Source organism: Poeciliopsis prolifica, unplaced genomic scaffold (assembly GCF_027474105.1).
Source record: "Poeciliopsis prolifica strain line A6 unplaced genomic scaffold, Auburn_PproV2 SCAFFOLD017, whole genome shotgun sequence".
In the NCBI taxonomy this organism is placed as follows: Eukaryota; Metazoa; Chordata; class Actinopteri; order Cyprinodontiformes; family Poeciliidae; genus Poeciliopsis; species Poeciliopsis prolifica.
In genome coordinates this window covers 409111-429017 of record NW_026562392.1, presented here as the reverse complement: position 1 = coordinate 429017, position 19907 = coordinate 409111, and the positions used below count along the sequence as shown (strand labels likewise).

Genomic DNA, 19907 nt, shown 5'->3' with positions numbered 1-19907 from the left:
TGATGTCTTCTCAGCTGATCTGTGACTGTAGACCACTTCACTCAGACACACCTTGGATATGCACAGAAATTCTGTTAAGGCCTGAGATTTGGGCTTTGTGATGGCCATGCTGCAACACTGACTCTTGTCCCAAAGCAACTTTGTAGCAATATTGCATATAAATACACACACATGCACACAGCCATATATGTCTGCAGTTTACTAATGCGGTTTTCTTTACACAACAAATTTGTCCATGACCTCAAAGAACTTCAAAGCAGTGAAACATGAGAATGACCGCAGGCCTTTTTTCTGTGTAAGCACATTACTGTCATGGGTCTGGAAATCGAGTCCATGGGATATGATCACCATTAAAAGAGCAGTGCTGTCTCTGTAAGAAAAGACTGACTGTAATGAGGCTGACTCATTTTAGCCAATCTGCTCATTTTGTCATCTGAAACATCCTGAGTCCTATCTCAGATTAAAGCTCCACAACTAATTATCTCTCTTACACAGTACAACTAACTTACTCAGGTCAATGGATGTATAAATGTGTTAGATATGATTCATTTACCAACCCAGAAACGTCTGGTGGAATTATTCCACACTGCATGACATAGAGCAACAGTTCCCTTTTGACCCTAATGTTAATGTGTAGCCTTAGGCAAGTTCAAGAATTCTGATAGGGATGAGGAGATTCATTTCTACATTAAGTAATCTAAAATCTAGCTAAGAGAAACCAGCAACAAGCTCATCAATGTTCTGATAAATGGAAGATTAGCATTTTTAATGACAGACAAATACCAAATAAAAAAATCTATTTAATTAAATTGTGTTTCTTTTGACAGTGCCAATTAACTATATGGGTAATATGGGTAACCCAATGCACTATGCAAAAATAAGACAAATTAGAAAAATGCTTCTGATCTGGTAACCTGAAGAGTGGAGTGTGATTTAAAACAGTTATTTAATTAAATTTTCCTCTGGACAGTTCTTTGCATCATGTCATAATGTTATTCCCTCATCAAAGCCATGTCTAGAGTATTTCCTAGATTCTTTCACACATGTTTGATAAATCCTTTAATCTCCATGGCAACCGTTCAGCTGTGGAAAACGCCTGGGTGGACCAAGCCCCGCCTTCAATTCGTAGCTGCTCCTCTGAGTCCAATCAACTCCTTCAAACTCACTGGCAGCAATTAGCAAATACTAAAGATGAATCAAGTCACGCACTCATATTACAGCAGCACAATATTAACGCAAAGTTATTCTAGTAAGGATACATTAACATAACCTAATTAAAAAAAAATAATGCAATTAAAACAAGGTAGCTTAGATACATGTCTTATGTTCTATTCTGTTACAGTCCAATTCTTGTTAGTGTTGCATGTACCACAATTATTAGAATTATTATGATGTGTTATCTTTCTTACATTACTAGTTTTATATTACTAATTGTTTTTCATTTAAATGTTATAACTAATGTTTTCTTAACTTCAAGCATGTTTTTGGAGGTGATGTCTAAATCTTCTTTAGGAGATCTTCCTGTGACACTCCTTAGTTCTAAAACTGTCTGTGTGCAGAACTTAGTTTCTGTTCCCCCCTTCGTTGTTATCAGGATAGCCCCCCTCTCCCACATTCTATTCACACCCTTTCCCTGCTAATAAAAAGACAAGTTCTACAGCAGAATGGCAGAACGCAAGGAGATCGGCTTGTCGGAGTTGATCCTCTGTGCCTTTTCAATTCTTGCAAGAATTTGGTTGAAAACTTAGTAACATTGTCTGGTTTTTTTTTTTTTTTTTTTTTTTTTTTTTTTATATTGGTTGAGAAAACATCTATCAACAATATTCAAAGGCAAACGCCAGAAAAATCAAAAAGAGAAAACAGGTCTGATTGTTTGGAATATTTATGGGTTAAAATAAAGAAACGTATGTGAGATCTTATGGTAAAAGCCATCAGAGTCAGTGGAAACTGGAATTTTATGGGTTTTAATGTATGCTCTGAACATAATAAATGACAGAATGGCAGAAGAACCTACAGTAATTTAAATAAAAGTAAATTGAGTTTCTCCTCACAGTCATGCTTCTCTATTTAATTTCCATTCCTCTGACATCAAACATGTCCAGGTTCATACACAAAAGTATTTCCAGTTGATGTCAATTATATTAGCCCACTTCATTTTGGATGCTTACATTAATTTGCTTTACACACAAAAACAAAATTATTTCACAAAAATCAAAGTTTTTTTTCTCTTTTTTGTAAATTAAATAAATTTGGTCTGAATCATAGGAACCTGATTTTCTCTCTTGAAACAAAGTACAAAGTAAACGTACAACTTTCCCATAACTCTTATTTCATTTATTTAACCAGGTAAATCCCGTTGAGATCTGGATCTCATTTTCAAGAGGGACCTGGGCAATGTAATGTTTGAACCTTTAATTTGTGATTCTTGAACAGGGGTTTTCTAAATGTGTTACCTTGCAACAAATAGTTACCGCAACTCTTTAAAATCCTTCATCACCTGTATGTTGAGGCAATTAGCAAAAGCAATGTATATTATTCCAAATAACCCTACACACAGGAACTACCCCAATATCGTACTGCTGCAGTAAAGCAGGTCAGACGAAACCCTGTTCTGTTCAAACCACTACAGCATGAAGTTTAAGTATGCTTATAGTTGATGATCAAAGTAAACTGAGGTTTTGCAAAAGCTGTGAAGAAATTCTAGTTATCTACCATCTGATTTTGATCTTACTGATCTAGACAAACAGGTACATGGCAAATTTGTATGAAAGGATTGAAGGAGGGAAAGAAACTCGAAAGGCAGTGTGCGTTAAAGCTCGACCTTCTACAGTCAGAGAAGAAAAGAATGATGAACACTAAAACCACTGTCTGTATGTGTAGAAATGGGCTCTGCTTTGTCGCCTCTGTTTAATGTCACCTCCCTCGCTGACGCTGCCTAACTGAAGCAGGGATCTTTTTGGGGTTAATAAATCTCTCCAACATGTTCCTGTTCTGATCTCAGATCCTTCTGTTTGCACTGCCTTACTTTAAAAACAACCTTCAGTCTCAAGAGGAAAGCAGGAAAACAAAAACACCTTTGGACAGTGAAATTGCCTTGTCACACAAAAAGAAGGCATTATTGTGATAAATCACCCCATTTTTTCCATAACTAAAGTCTGCCATGGTGTACCTTCCAGTGGCATCTAGCATCCTGAGCTCTGATATGGATGGACTTTACAGAGTAACAGAGATTATGGCACTTCACAGTAACACTTATTAGGTCAATTGTTATTATTATATGTATGCTTCCTCTTGGTCCAATTATGAGACAGCATGTTGAAATTTTCTATTGTTATGCTGATGATACTCAGATATATACAGCTACCAAGACAACTTCACTTGAGGTTATATGAACTCTCAAATTTTACATCTGGAAATTTGCCAAAAATTAGAAACATTTTGTTCTTAATTTATGCTGAAAAACTAGTCTAAGGTTTTGTAATTTCAAGAGTGGGCTACGAAAAGTTTGTACTATCAGGAAGTTCAAAGAGTGCAGTTAATAGTTTTAAATTCCTAAACTACAAAAAAAGTATTTTTATAAATCTGTTTATTTCATTTCATAGTTGATGAGTTCAAATGTTGTAGATTTGTACCAAGAAGGGATTGGTCTTCAAATTAATGAGTTCTTAAAAAGTGAAATAGCCCTTTAATATAGTGCTGATAGTGAATTAAAAATAGGGCATAGACTTTAGCATTGTAATGTTCCTTTTAGTCTTTACAAGCTAATCATTTCTTCTTTGTCTTGTTTTCCTTTCTAAACTATAGATGCTATATTGCTGTCACTTGACAGTGGTGAGCCCTTCAGAAATGCTAATTTAACTAGGTATTCTCATAACACCAGACAAAAACCTAACAGAGCTATGTCAGATCTACAGAAACATCAGTCACTAGTTGCTTTTTTTCCCTAAAATAAAGAGTCTAAAACATAGAAACAGAACAAGACCTTGTTAGTTTCCTGTTTTATTCCGTCTTACTAAATGAAAAACACAACAATGATTCTGTCCAGAAGTCTTTTAAACATCCAGATTATGATCGAGGCTCTTTATATTACAATAAACACTATAGCCTCTATCTGTCTGAAGAAATGCACCACTCCCAGTCAATAACAACCAATCAGAGCCAGTAGGAGTGTGTTAGTGTTGTCAATGAAGCTTCCGTACTTTCTGCTTAATGTACTAATGACAGAGAAACAACTTTCAGTTTAAAGAAAACTGCTAATCCAGCGTCATTGGCGATCATACTAACTAGCCTGATAAGTTGTGGCAGGCTCCGGTGACTAGGAGTTGTTGTGTCGTATAGAGAAAGGAGGAGACTTTGAGCAGCTCATGCATATTTACAGAACTCAAACCTTCCTCCTGGCTCTGACTGGTTGTTTCTCACACAGTTGAGTATTTCTAAGGTTAGTACTTGATGGACTGGGAGAAGGCAGAGGAGCTTGATTTTTTTTCCACAGATTATCTTTCTCATGCTATGCAGTAAAAGAATGAATTACAGAAATTATGTAAAAAAACATAGATATGTGTGTGTTTTTTTAAAATTACATACCTCAGTTTTAAATCATTTTTAGTAGCTCAAAGTAGGTATGAATATTCTCTTACGATATATAAACATTTAAGGAAGAAGCTGTTCTTTTACAGGGACATTTGTCAGTAGGTGACTATTATCTGGACGCCTATAGCTCTTTGAAGCAGATTTTATCTCAGTAACATCATTGAACCTCATCTATGTTGTGGATTTGTTTTTAAACACACACTTACACAAAAATCTAACATTAATCTCTGAAAAGAAGTTTCTGATTTACACAAATGTAGCTCGGTGCCACATCAATTTGTGCTCACACAGAATGCTGACTGTGCAGAATCAAACAAGAGAGACACAATGAAGGTACACTGTAAAAAAGGAACCTCAGGGGTGATCACATTAACAAAAGAATATCATGTACTGTTAACTAAATAATTGCATGTTTGAGCCAAAACCATGATACAATCATGTTGCATAAACAAGATATTCCACAACTTCAACGTTTATAAAATTGAATCATGTTGAGCGAACATGATTCATTATAGTCAGACCGATCCTATGCTGAAGACCACGAGTGAGATCACGCGATATCACGCAAGTTCACGCAAGATTACGGGAAATCACGGGATATCACGCGAGAATACGCGAGACAATCGGTTTTTTCTCGCAAATGGAATAAAATGTATTCAAGGTGAGATAACGTGATTCAATTACGTCAGCTAGATCTTCCGCCCAAAAAAAAAAGAACGTCGGGGCGTATTACATTAACAAAAAAATATCATGTACCTTTCACACAATAATGTTGGGTTTGAAGCGAAAACGTGATAAAATCATGTTGGATAAACAAGATATTCCACGACTTCACATTTATAAAATTGAATCATGTTGAGCTAACATGATTCATTATAGTTAGACTGATATTGTGCTGACGACAACGAGTGAGATCACGGGATATCACGCGAGAACACGCGAGACAATCGGTTTTTTCTCTCAACTGAACTAACGTGATTGAATGACGTTATCTCAACTTGAATACATCTAATTCCTCAAGCTCCCAGGCCTCTACCAGAGGCCTGGGAGCTTGAGGGTCCTGCGCAGTATCTTGGCTGTGCCAAGATATATATATATATATATATATATATATATATATATATATATATATATATATATATATTTTTTTTTTTATTAGATTAACTTTGACAAATATTAATATTGAATAAAATAAAAAAAAAACATATATATTATATATATATATATATATATATATATATATATATATATATTTTTTTTTTTTTATTAGATTAACTTTGACAAATATTGATATTGAATAAATAAAAAAAAAATATATATATATATATATATATATATATATATATATATAATATATATATTAATATATATATATATATATATTATATATATATATATATGTGTTTTTTTTATATATACATATATATGTATATATATATATATATATATATATATATATATATATATATATATATATATATATATATATATATATATATATATATATATATATATATATATATATGTGTTTTTTTTTATTTTATTCAATATTAATATTTGTCAAAGTTAATCTAATAAAAAATATATATATATATATATATATATATATATATATATATATATATATTATATATATATATATATATATATATATATATATATATATATATATATATATATGTTTTTTTTATTTATTCAATATTAATATTTGTCAAAGTTAATCTAATAAAAAAAACACAGTGACGTCAGTTCCAAAGCGCTATTGTGTCAGACTCATCCCGCTGAAGAGGATCCAGCGACATCAAGAGATTACGGAAAATCACGCGAGATAACTGGCTCGCACCTTGTTGGGTTTTTTCAAGGGCAGAGGGGAGATTCCTGGCGTGCATCTACTTAATTTGAAGAAGGTAAGAGTCAAACTATTTTCATCTAAATCCATATAAAAATATGTAACTTAAAATTTCTCTACCATTTGCACCATTTTCTACTTGTTCCATACTTGTGTCACATTATTTCATGTTCTGTAGATTAAGTCGGTTAGGTTAAGGCAGATAGCTTTTGTTTACATTTATCGCCGCACCATGTTAGGTACATTCTGTGCGAAAAAACTCTGCAGAGCCATATGTAGTGTAAGGGTCACAAAGCTGCTGCCAGAGACACAAATGGACCCCGGAAATGTCACAGTTTTGCTCCTCCTGAGCTCCCTGGAGGTTTAGTGGATTTTTAACACACGGATCTAACATCAGTCTATTTTTAACTATTTTAATTCTATTTCAGTAATGTTACTATGGAGGTAAATGTAGATACACACACACACTTTGGTACCTTTCTATCATCATCGAGATTCTTAATTAATTATGGTAATAAAAAGTCCTACATTTCAGTCGGTGAAACCTGCAGAAAGCATTGCTTTCTGAGCTTTGTTAAATGTTCCTAAAATACCTGTTAGTTATGGATTGCTAGTATATTTTGTCAGGCTAAAACTCTCAATGGATTATCCATTATTACAGACTTGAGCTTTCTTTTTTTTCTTTAAAATACATATTCCTCTGCTGTAAAGATGTTGGGGTTTTTTGGACTCTTCTTTGTTGTCCCCAAATAATTGTAGCTCAGAAACAATATTGAAGTTCATTGGTTTAATTTTGAAATGTTGATGTTTTTTGTGTTGATTGTTTGTGCTCTTTTTGACCTTTGTTACTATTACTTTCTACCATGTTCAATTCACAACTATTCTGTACATATGTGTTTGCATGTGTCCAGTGGTTATATTCATGAGGCATTCAAGGGACTTGTACTAAAAGATACAACTCAGTTCAGTATGAATTGCATATTTTAATGGCTGAAAATATATCTGATCTCTTTCAGAACATCACCTGTCTGTAATCCACCTGCGTAAGTACTGGTCAAGGGGCTCATCGGCTATCAAGTTATAGATTTCAGTGGCTAATAGTAAGTTTTGCCAGATCTAAAGTGACTGAATGTAGTGTTACAGAGCTTATAGAGCTAGAGTTCAGCTAAACATTTATTTGGCCAGTCTGTTTTATTTGTCTTTATTTGCGTGGGGATGTGGAAATGTAAGGAGTGTAGTCGCTCTCTGTCTCGTAGATATGACCTGTTAAAACATTTTACACTTAAACACCGGCATATGCGACGTTATCCATGCCCACACATAGACTGTCCATGTACTTGTAAGACATGGAATGCTTTGCATTTTCATTTAAGTAGAAGGATATAGACTGTGTTGACCATTCTGTACTTTTCACATATTTCTTTGGTGATATATTCATGTCTTTATTTAAACCTCTAACAGCTTCAGTTAGATGTTTAAATGAGATGTTAAACTCCATTTTAGTCATGGCATGATGAAGGGATACTAGCAATTTTAAATATCTTTCAAACAGACTGCAAGTCACTGATCACTTTTGTTGTGACTTCCTTTGAATGCAGCTATGTTTTGAAGTGTGTGAACCTATACTGCTGGAGTTTTGAGATTGTTCTCATTGTTTTTTGATCTGCATATTTAGGAAGACACTGAGGTCAGACGAGAGTGCATCCTCAAATGTCTGTGTGTACCTAAATGAAGATCCAGAGAAGCTGGTGAGGGAGTACATGGTATGTTAAATTCTCTTTGTGTTTACAATAGAACTCCTAAGAGTTGTTAAAATACTTTCAACAACTAAGGTCCATGAGTGACTCAATCAATGTCAGTCTTAATTTATTTATTTAATTACATGTGAATTGTCTCTCCCCCAATACCCTTCCCTAACTCCCTTAGGACGTTGATGAATGCGCAGAAATGGCCAAAGCCGAGGCTGTCCTCGGAATCGTCATTTGAGCAGAGGGTGCAGAGGCTGCCGATGCACATCTGGATGTTGGGATTGTCCTGGAGGAGGTGGAAGTTATGAACAGCTTGGGCAGTGTATCTTCTGCAATAGTGATGCTGCTGGGACTAATCTATGCACTAAACTTGAGCTACCCTCAAGTTTAGTGCGTTCAGCACTCAACTTGCTCAGTAACTCAAGCATACCTTTGAAGTAATACAGAAAATAATAATGAAATTGGATGGAAAGAACTTATCAAAGAAAGCACAAGTTCTCAATATGAAACTCGCTGCTAAGTTGAGCAAAGTTTCATATGGAAAATGAGTGTTTAAAGTCTGCAGTAGAAAAGATTTATATTGTTACAGTTCTCTAAGTTGAGCAACTATACTGACATGTTTTATGTTGTAAAGAATTGGCTGGGAAATGAAACTGTAACCTTTTTGTAGTTGTTTTTTTATTTCAATGTCCAACTCAGCTGTGTTTTGTGCTGTGTAAAAAAACGATGTATAACAATTCTGAAAATACAATTGTGTTGTACCTTTTCTAATTGTTGAGTGTTCTTCCTACACTTTCACCTAGTGCTATCTTAAAATGCTTGATTAACGCTTGAAAATATGTCTTTGAATTAACGTCATGAAATAATGGAAAGGATTTCCACACGATTAACGAGCTGTCTTTTAGCATGAAGCATATTTGTTGAGCTAACTTGCTTTTCGTGAGTTGGACCTACTGAATCAGGTAGTGTGAAGGTACCACTGTAAAATAAGGTGGTTTCAACTAGATTTACATTCATCTTAATGAAGTTACATCAATGATTTGGTCCTAAACATTGCAGATTAGTTGGGCGGGCTGTATTGCATTACACTGGGTCACGCTATAGTAACTGAGTTAAAGGAACCTTTAAAACATATGTTGAGCCAACACATTTCATTTGAATTTGAATAACCTTAATGAATGGAGTTGAGCCAACTCATTTGATTTACAATCATCCATTGCCTTACCATAATTCTGGTTAAGCCAACATATTTGGTTTAAATTAGAACAACCTTAATGAATTATGTTTTGCCAACTCATTTTATTTATATAAGAATAACCACAATATATTACGTTGAGCCAGCATGTTTGATTTAGAATCACCCATTGAATCACCATTGTAACAAGTGGAGCCAACACATTTGCTTTACATTGGAATAATCTTAATAAATTAGGTTGACCTAACACATTTGCTTTAAATAGGAGTAACACAAGTACATGGTGCTGAAATAAAGCAAAGTAATCAGGTGGAAATCCTTTCCATAATTTTTTTATGTTCATCCAATGACTTATTTTTTTCAGTGTATCCAAAATGTGTGCTAAGTGTAAGACTAGCACTTATACTTCAACACATACTGATTCAAACCGCTCTCTATGTCTCAAAGTGCCTTATGATCCATTTGAAGAAATTGATAGAAAACAGTATTCGGGGGGGAACTAATAACACTGAAAATGTGAATTTTTTTCTCAAGGACTGAGAAATGCTGAACCTTTCAGAGCAAAATCTAATAAAATATGTTTTTACACATCTTTGCCATAAAGAGCTTGTCTGCTCACCCTTTTAAGAGTTAGGAAGAGTAGCACTTTTATATTATAAGGGCTTTCTAAATGTTTTTTTTTTTTTTTTTTTTTTTTGCTCTAATAAGGCAAGAAGGGTAACGTCAACGCTGTACCAAAACAAAGGCAGGAACTGCACAAACAGATTAATTTGACCGGGTTTGTTTGAGATGTCCACTTATTCCACTTATTCACTGTGTATGTCTTTATTTGGTTTCACTGAGCAACAGTGGTAGAAGCCCCTGGTGCATTTTGAACAATACTTGATTGCAGCATTACTTCAACTCATCTGGGATTTATGGCTTCAGTTGCGGTATTATTTCAGCTTTTGTGATGTTAATTAGCTTCTCCCAGTTGTAAACCACCTTGTTGTTGTTACCTGTTATTATGCATAATAACAGATTATCAAAAGTAACAAAAAGCATCAGCAGAAAATCTTCCAGCTACATGCCATCCACAGCAAAACAGAATAATGATTAAAAAGTATGTCAGAAACAGAGAAATTAAAGATTTAAAAAAGTTAAAAATCTGAAACAGTAACTATTCCAACTCGCTGTCATTTTGAGCAGAGCAGTTCTGGAAAGTAAAGCATGACCCTGCTGTGCTATTGGTATAGATTTCTCTTATTTTCTTGATCACCCTAACACAGAGGTCTCACTGTACCACATCTGATCCAAGTTTTCCCACAATCATCACACATACCTATCAAGTTTTCATATTTCATCTGTCAAAGATGAAATATTTCATCAGATCAGCAATTTCATCAGCCTAGAGGAAACAGAGGATGTGATTTTCTGCACAGTCAGCTGTCCACTGTCCAAGCAATGAATTATGTATTTCATTGCTTTGTGTGTATAATAATCCAATGGAAATCTTGCTGTTAAAATTATATTAGGATCCCTCTGAGTTCAACCCAGTGCGATGTCAGGAAACATTTAGCATTTGAACTGCAATCTGAAAAATTCAACTTGTCTTTTAGTCCCAGTAACCTTCCTACATGTGAACAGAAATACTCTCTGCTCTTCAGAGCACACTAATCTCTATGCAAGACTTCTGGACATGTTTTGATCTTTGCGTGGAGTGGTGCTAGTTTGTTTCAGCTGCCTGGTCAGAGACAGGACAGCAGGTTCATTGCGGCTGCCATGCCAAAAGTGTCACAGTAAATTGTGACACTGGCAATTTAAAAAGCTGGCAACACAGTTTGAGCATGGGTAGATTGACTATAGACCAGCATTGCCAGTCACCATTAATCCATGATCACAGTCATAGTCAAGCCAAACAGGTGTGCACACAAGTTATCAATGCTGCTCCCACCTTAATAGAAAGCCACATTCCAAATCATGAAAGGTGCTCAAAGCAACCCGAAATGAATTCAGGTGTGAAAGGGTGGTGAGTGGTTATCTGCTACTCAGTTACTCAACTAAGACAGTGGGAGAGAAATCACCAGCCATCTCTGCAAAATATACACACACATTTTACCAGAGACATTGGATAATGCTGTTGCCCACTGACAGCTAACAAGACCTTTCTGATGTTTTTTTTTTTTTTTTTTGATAAAACAGTTAATATTTTATTAAAAATGGTTAGTTGAAATCTTCTTAGGATCTTGGTTTGAGAGCTCATTTAATTAGCTACTGGAAATATGCACAGCTCACTTTAGTTCTCGTCGTAGAACTGATTGCTACTTAGCTGTGGAGACTATGTTTGAAATGAAAAGGCTTTAAGAACCATAGCCTTAAGTCAATAATAACAATGAGAACCTCGATGAAATGAGGAGAGCCTGATGAATTCCTCAGAATTGACAGATGATTATATTTCTGAGTAACCAGATAACCAAAACTAGATATCAACATTTCATGTATTAAAATACATATTATATATGAAAAGACCTTCTCATAACAGGAGACACAAAGTGTTTCTCCTATTTTGTGTCCTCCTGATGTCCACAATGCTTTAAAGTTGCAAAGTCACTTTTCTTATTCAGTGCAATATCATTCAGGGCAGAGTGAGAAAACAGGATAGCGAGAGAGTTATGCCAGATGAGTGAGAGGTGACAACCCTAAGCCCTTTTCTCCTGTCTAAAGTCTTCTGCTGCCTCCATCAGGTTTTCTTTGAATGTAGTTTTGTTTCTGACTTTCACCCATCTTCCCGTCATCTCTGATATCCCTTTGGGATCAATAAAGTATCTTTGAATTTGATCAGTTAAAGAGAAGCATCTCCAGAATGATACCATCACAATTTATTTTCACAGTTTGGATTCTGTGATAACTTCTTTCAATCTTGACATAGAATTTTCTTAATTTTCTTCCACAATTGCAGGACTTGACACCCGTACTCCCTGACTAATGTTCCCGTACTCCCTGACTAATGTTCTCCTGGCCTGGCTGGTTAGTTTAGGTAGACATCCATGTCTTGGTAGTTTCAATTTGTCCATCCTCTCTGTGTGTTCAGAAGATGGATGGAACAGAGCCCTGTGAGAGTTTAAAAGCTGGGATATTGTTTTAGAACCAGACCCAGCTTAAACTAGCTACTACAATGTCCCTTTAGAGGGCTGTTCTCAGTTGTCACCTCAAATAAAGTCAAATCTTATTTTGAAATTTTCAGTAAAATCATTCCTTTCATTGAGAGTGAGCCCTATTTTCATACAAGGTTTTTGTTTACAGATGGATTGTTATTTTTATCATAAGTACACAATCGTCTGACAGGTCTTGTGCCTTTGGTGCCACACCATATCAGCATGTTTCTATCTGATCACAAATAATGAAAGCACCGCTGCTCCAAAGCAAAAGTAATAAAGCAGAGCAGTTAGCAGTCACAAAGCCTTCTGCAGGGTGAGGAAGAAACCTCACCCTGCAGAAAGTCCCACCCTGCGCTGTGAACAAGATCTGCTTGTCTACAGCGTTGCTTTCTCTTCCTCTTCAATACTATGTGTGGATTTGCAAGGATAAAGTAAACAGTTAGAAGAATATTTCGATGTAACATTAAAGATCAGTTATCTGTGTTTGTTCTCTGTCACAGCCTTGGCCTTAGGAGGGCAAACACCAGCAGCACTCTGGCTCACTGCACAAACAGTTTGTTTGGAGAGAGATGTGTGGATTGGAACCTATGAGGATATTTTACTGATTCGGTGTTCATTCTCTTATTGGACATTTTCAATCCCAGTTCAATAATAAACTCCCAAACATTAAACAAGACCTGACATGGGTTCTTTACATGACTTACTGACGTGCGATAGATGGAAGTTGCTGCTGGCTCATTGGGTGAGGCAAGATTCTACACCTAACTCCAAGTTTTGTGTGTCTTTAATCGGATCAACTTTTTTATTTGGTGTGGGAACCATGGAGACAAGTACTCTATCTCAAAACTAATAAGCAGAAAGAGGCCTTAGATGGTTATAAAGTTGGCTGTGGCATTGCTAACTGGCAGCGCCACAGGTGTGTAACGGTTTTTCAGTTGTTTTAATGAAAAGAGTGAGGAGTGAGGAGTGAGGAGGAGAAGAATGTTCCCAACAGGAAGAATTTGGATGGAGACAGAACTATATGGAGTTTTGTGCTACGATCTATATGTTATAGGTTGTATATTTCCAGAATTACTGTTATCTATGAAGTAACCTATATCAACATAGATTGGCTGTTACAAATAAATGATAATATTTTCAGGACAGATCAAATAGATCACAATTCTGAACAAGAACACAAAATGTACTCTCCATCAGGATGACATCAGTCACATCTGGTGTTTTGTAAAAACATAAAACAGGAATGCATTGCTCTTGGGATGCAACAGGCTTCTAAATCCAAGCTGTTTTTTGAAGTTGTTTTTTTGTTTTGTTTTGTTTTTAAATTAAGCTTTCACAGATAACTATTACTTGATTTTGTGTATGGACATTTTTTTAACTCTTTTCATCAACTCCTGCTATGCTGTGCATTATATTTTGCGATAATATTGCAAATTTATAATATACTTTTAAGGTTATAGTATATATATAACAACTACAACCTGAGGACAGATCAAAAATGAGGAGAGTTCAAAAATGTCCCCCAAAATCCAAACTGATGTTATATTTGTGTCCTGGAACTGTTAATGTAAACTTTTACTACTATAACAATATAGTTCAGCTTCATCTTGAAATCAGAATCACTGGGGTCAGTAAATTGTAAATTGGGGGAAGTTTTCCAAACCTGGAAGAGTTTGTAGGAAAGGATTTACTGTCAGACAGAAGGCATAGCTTAAAAGTGTTGAGTCAACAGTTCTGCAACATGCTCTCGTGATGCACAATGTCTTACATTAGCTTTTACTGTTGCCCACAATGCTAATGGTGAAGCTTTCAGTCCAGTCCATTATGGTTGCAGTTTTTCAGGACTCTGGGATGAACTGGGTAGACTTGGCAATAACACTTCATAACACTTCAGGGATTTTTTATAATTGATCAAGTTTGGCTTTTCACATTCCAATACTTCATGAGTAAAGCAGGGCATTATAATCATCTAGGCTCTGAACATTTTATTATAACAATTCAACTAAAAGAAGATGTATTGTTTAGGTGAGAAAAGATAAAAGTGCAGTATATGCTCAAATGAAAAGAAATCAAAACTCCTCTGAAACAGCATCAAACATTGTGTTAAATTAGCTAGTATAAAACTGTGTGGTAAAATAAAGATATTGAGGACTGACAGAATCACTCAATGTTCCTTTGCCAATAATGTTGGGCTGCAGCTCTGACTCATACTTCAAGAGTGCTTTTACATTTCTTTTTAAGTGAATATTCAGTCACATTTCAAAACTGACTTCCCATCCTTATTTCTATTATTGTGAAAATATTACCTGCTGAACTGTTCCTTTGAAGCTGAATGAAGCACAGAGCCTATATGCCTCTGGCACCTATATGGCACCTATATGTTTAATTTCCTTTCCTTTCATTCTTTTCCATTCTCCCCTTCTCCTTATTTTCTTTTCCTTTTATTTCCTTTTTTCCTTTATTTCCTTTCTTTTCTTCTCCTTTCTTCCCTTCCCTTTTCTTTGCTTTCCTTTCTTTCATTTCCTTTCCTTGCTTTTCCTTTCCTTTCCTCTTTGGAATCCTATGCCCAGCATTCTTCCTCTTTATGCGAAAGAAAGGATGCTTCCTTACATAGATGACAGAAATTGATTTTAAAAAATGAATATCTGAATTTATTAAGATGGCTCTTCTTTCATCTTTGGCTGTTGCAATCATTTCTGTGCCCTCAAGCTCTAAAAGCAATCATAGTATGGTCAGACTAAATTAAAGTTTTTTATTTATTTATTTATTTATTTTTTATTGTATTGAATATGTAAAAAAAAAGAAAAAAAAAACTTGATGATAAAATATATTACAAGTTTACAAGTTGCTTTACCTTACTGCTAGCGGGAAGTTGTTTAGAGGGTGCTGGTGGGGTCATGTAAGAGTTGGGCTAATGTACATAAAATGCTTTTTCATACTGGACATTGAGTGCATTTATAAGTTGCTTAGTTGCTTGTTGAAATTATTCAAGGAACAATTAGTAGATGAGCATTTAATCCATATTCAGAACATGATTCTTGTGGTTATTAGGCTACAGGTATAACATCAGCAAAATCTTGAGTTAAAGGTTCAGAAATTCTAGAATCTCAATTTTTTGCTTTTTGTAACTATTACACTAAATGATAATGTGACTTGACCTACATGATTTGAATAGTCAATCACATTATGGTCGACAGTCAATGGGAGGTACTCATTATGAAATTGATTGCAGGAGACATGTAGCTCTGATCAGAAAAATGTCAGAAAGCGTTCCTGATATGTTTATGGAAGACATCAGTTATCCAGCTCAAACTTTAGAAGTGAACTTTAGAAGTGTTTTTTGGTTTTTTTTTGTTTGTTTATTTTTTTTTTAATAAAACAGTTAATATTTTATTAAACATGGTTAGTTAACATCTTGGTTTGAGAGCTTATTTAAGATTAGCTACTGGAAACATGCACAGCTCACTTTAGTTCTCATCATATAACTGATCGCTACTTAACTGTGGAGGCTATGTTTGAAATGAAAAGCCTTTAAGAACCACAGCCTTAAGTCAGTAATAACAACGAGAACCTTTATGAAATGAGGAGAGCCTGATGAATTCATCAGAACTGACAGATGATTAGATTGCTGAGTAACCAGATAACCAAAACCAGATATCAACATTTCATGTATTAAAAGACATATAATTTCAGATACCAAAGATATTTCTGTACTAAGATCGTAGCGGTTATTACTGGAATTTACTGGACTCTGAAAAAAATGTGAAATAAAAACAATAAAAAAAAAAAGTCCTACAGATTTGAGGCTGACATTGTCATTTCTGTTTTGACCCTCCCTGTTGCTGACCTGCACCAACATGAGCACGACAGTAGACATCAGTAGTTTAACTTCATTGGATCTGAGAACATGAACGTGGTTCAATTTCAATATGCAGTCATTTATTTCAGTCATTCCATCTCTAAGAAACATGTGATATCAATTAATCACAGACAGACTGATGTTTCCAAACATTTATTTCTTTTAGTTATGGTGATTTTCTACAGTAAATGAAAGGATGACATATAAAATTAGATTGTTGCATCAGACAATGTTCCCATTTAAATCTTTAGTAAGATACATACTAAAGATTTAAATCTTTACCGGAAATGTTTATTATTTCTGGTAATGCCAATATGTGCTTTTTGTTCAATCAGTCATGATCTCCATAAGAAAATATTAAACTGTGGCATTTCTGTTACAAGATGCTGCTGAAACCTTCAGCACCTTTCATTAAAATATTTTAACTGCATACATGTGTCTGAGTGAGTATATGGAATTATAATCTGCCATTAATTGGAGAAATTCACACAAGAAATTAAAATTTTTGCACCTGATTCTTCTTTCCAGTGATAACTGTTGCTGTATGTTTCAATGTGATCATACTGCTCTGGATGAAATAACTGTTTATATGAATCATTAACAGCTTAAAATGAATGTAGAATTTATCCACGATGACTGTCAATATCTATTACAGTCTGCTAGATTTCATAACAAATTTTAAGACTGGAATCCTTTAGCATGGTCTGTAAAATCTCATGCTGTTTTATGAAATGAGGATTTGATATCTTTCTGGTCCAGCTGTTGCTAAGATTATTTTAGTCTGGAACTTCTGTAGAGAGCTGACCTCTTACCTACTAAGATTCCCTTCAAACAACTCCTTGCCTGTTCTTGTTCAGTGCAGTGAAAGCAGTAGCAGACACCTTTTTGCATTTTGCCATGGAAGCCATAACTTTGTTCAGTTATGACGAGTGAGATTGTTTACTGTTTTAACCTTTGCAGTCATGCTGGGAGAGGCAGCACGCTTAGTGTTTGTAGCTCCCACTTTGATCACTCTGCTGGCTCTAAAAGCATTCTCACCAAACATGACCATGAGAAAATCGTCTACTCATTTTCTTAATCTGCTGATTTTTAATCACACTTTGGTGCTTTTACAACTGAAAAGTCACACTTGTATATTGATTGTATATTAATTTGCATGAAAACAACCTTTTTCTGTTAGCCTTAGAAACGACAGCATCTGTGATTTTATGGATAAAGCAGGTGTCAAGACACACCTTTCAGCTTGATGACCATCAGTGACAATGAGAGTCAGAATTCAACAAGAATGCTCAAGGTGACCTTGAGTCAGTGAAACACTGTGTTGCTTTCATTTGTTTGAAAGGTCCAGAGAGGTTATCCTCTCTGCACTTATTTTATTGGACCACCAGTGGCAGGTGACATTGCTGCCTCACATGCATACAAATGTCACAGTGAGCAGCTGATGGTACTGTGGAGAAACTATTCAATGTTTTACTAATTCATCTCTTTAATCTCTGTTTAGGAAGGGTTTGTTCTCCTTTCCCCCAACATCCCTCACTCTAATTTACAACCTGGCTGGGGCTTTTCTTTGCAGAACATTCCATCATGCAAAGAACTTAGTATGACCTTTCAGTTGACCTTTCCTGAAGAAAGGAAAACAGCCTTCATGTTTCCACAGGGTTGGAGCTTTTTACATCCTTATGCCTGCAGTAATGTTTTAAGTCAGTTTAATAAATACATACCTCATATGCTCTGGCAGGAAATGCAATATAACTAGAGAACACTGTTTTATTGTTAAGACCGAAGCATAATAATATGACTTACACAACTGTCAGAAACAGAGTTTGATGTCAGAATACATTTGCTGCAGGTACAATCTGTTCATTCAGAATTTACCATTTCAAAAGCAATTACACAGAATACTCTCTTCTCTGAACGGTACAGACATTTTGTGGAAGAGTAAACTGTCACAATTACTATATTGGAAAAAAAGGTAGCCTAGAGAGTCTCTGAAGGTGTATCTTAAGAAGTAATTTAGCGTTTAAAAAAAAAAAACATAGTTTGTGATTTTAAGTTGTTTTGAAATTAAATTGTTTTCACCATTTAGTTTCTGAAATTAGAGCACACTAGCATGCCAAGACCACTGCTTCTCTCCACAGGTGTTCTTCCAGTTCTTCATGCAAAAACTGAATGCCTACTTGCTAAATGCCACAGTAATAACAGAACAAGTCAGAGTTTTAGTTCTTAATATCCTCAGCATTCTAAATGTATACAGAAGAGCTTTCTAGTATATTTTCTTATTTTCCCACTGAACAGCAGACCACAGCAATGTCTGTTTTAAACCATGAACCTCTTCAAGCTAAAACAGGTATGCACAGCACACGGTCCCTTGTCACTTCTTCTATTTCACAAAAAATCCAATTTTGCTTTAATTCAATTAGTAAAGAGTTAACAAAAGTAATTGTAACATCCCATCAGCAGTGGAATATCTGTCTCCTCAGGACTATGAGCAGGCCTCTAGTGAATTGGTAATGATTTTCCTGACTGGAGTGGAAGAGAACAGCCTGAGGACTTGGCCTGAGATAAGGACAAGTAATGATCTTTGGCCAGAGAGTAAGACATGCTGTGGTCATTTCCACTCATGTGGTCTAATTCTGCACTCCAACAAATGCTCTGCATGGAGTCATTGCCCCACTCAAGGATGTGTGCTGGAAGTCCCACCGAGGGAGACTAAAGCTCAGTGTCTGGGATGTGCTGGGAAGTTCCTTAGGGGAAGCAAGTGCTGTCTTCCACTATGGCATTTAAAAAGGCCAGTCTTTCAATCTGGTAAGGGGAGGGGAAGAGAGGATATGGAGGGTGGCTGTGTCTCCAGGACCGTAACAGATGGCCAACTGGACAGCCACAATAGGGCCTTCTGGTGCCATCCTCATGCTACATATGCTTCACCCTACGGCTATGACTTCCTAGAGATTGAAATTTCTCACAATTTTTCACAGCCGTCACCATGACTACGACAGCCCTTAATGGCTGAACAGACTTCAGCATGGATCAGTACAAACAGACTGCAAAATGAACAACCTCTTCAAAACGTAAATCACCATATGTAACGGAGTTTAAAGCTGGTTGTTGGTTATTTGCTTAAAAGACTGAACACAAACATGGATAGTGGAAAACTGTGATAACTGCCTTTCAATATTGGTTCACTTTCTGATTTCTTTGATCCAGATGATTAATTTAATTTCTTTCTATTTATGACAGGATAATCAGGGGCATTTCCAAACAATGCTGAGTAGTCATCTGGAGAATTCTAATGCAGCAGTTGGGCTGCTTTGTTCAAATGATAAACCCTCTCTGATTTGTGGAATACTTTGAGGGCAAACCCAATTGATTTTATTGTTATCAAAATGGTTCTGTGGAGTGTGGTCAATGAACTACTAAGGCAAGTGGACAGAATAGACAGCATAAAGTGATTTGAAGAATTTAACCAGGATCACAAAATCACCATTCAATGCAAATCCATCCACTCACATTTAAGGCAAAAACACAAAGT

General features: G+C 35.4%; 1 protein-coding gene and 1 long non-coding RNA gene across 5 annotated transcripts in view; one reads left to right on the top strand and one right to left on the bottom strand.

Moving 5' to 3' along the window:
- Nucleotides 1–19907, bottom strand: part of tsnare1 (T-SNARE Domain Containing 1) — a 122621-nt gene that overhangs the window by 86000 nt on the left and 16714 nt on the right. The window lies entirely within an intron of this gene.
- LOC129367530 (uncharacterized) lies at nt 6382–8953 on the top strand. The gene is made up of 4 exons (XR_008606710.1): nt 6382–6497; nt 7456–7539; nt 8115–8202; nt 8366–8953. It is a non-coding gene; the product is annotated as an uncharacterized LOC129367530 (long non-coding RNA).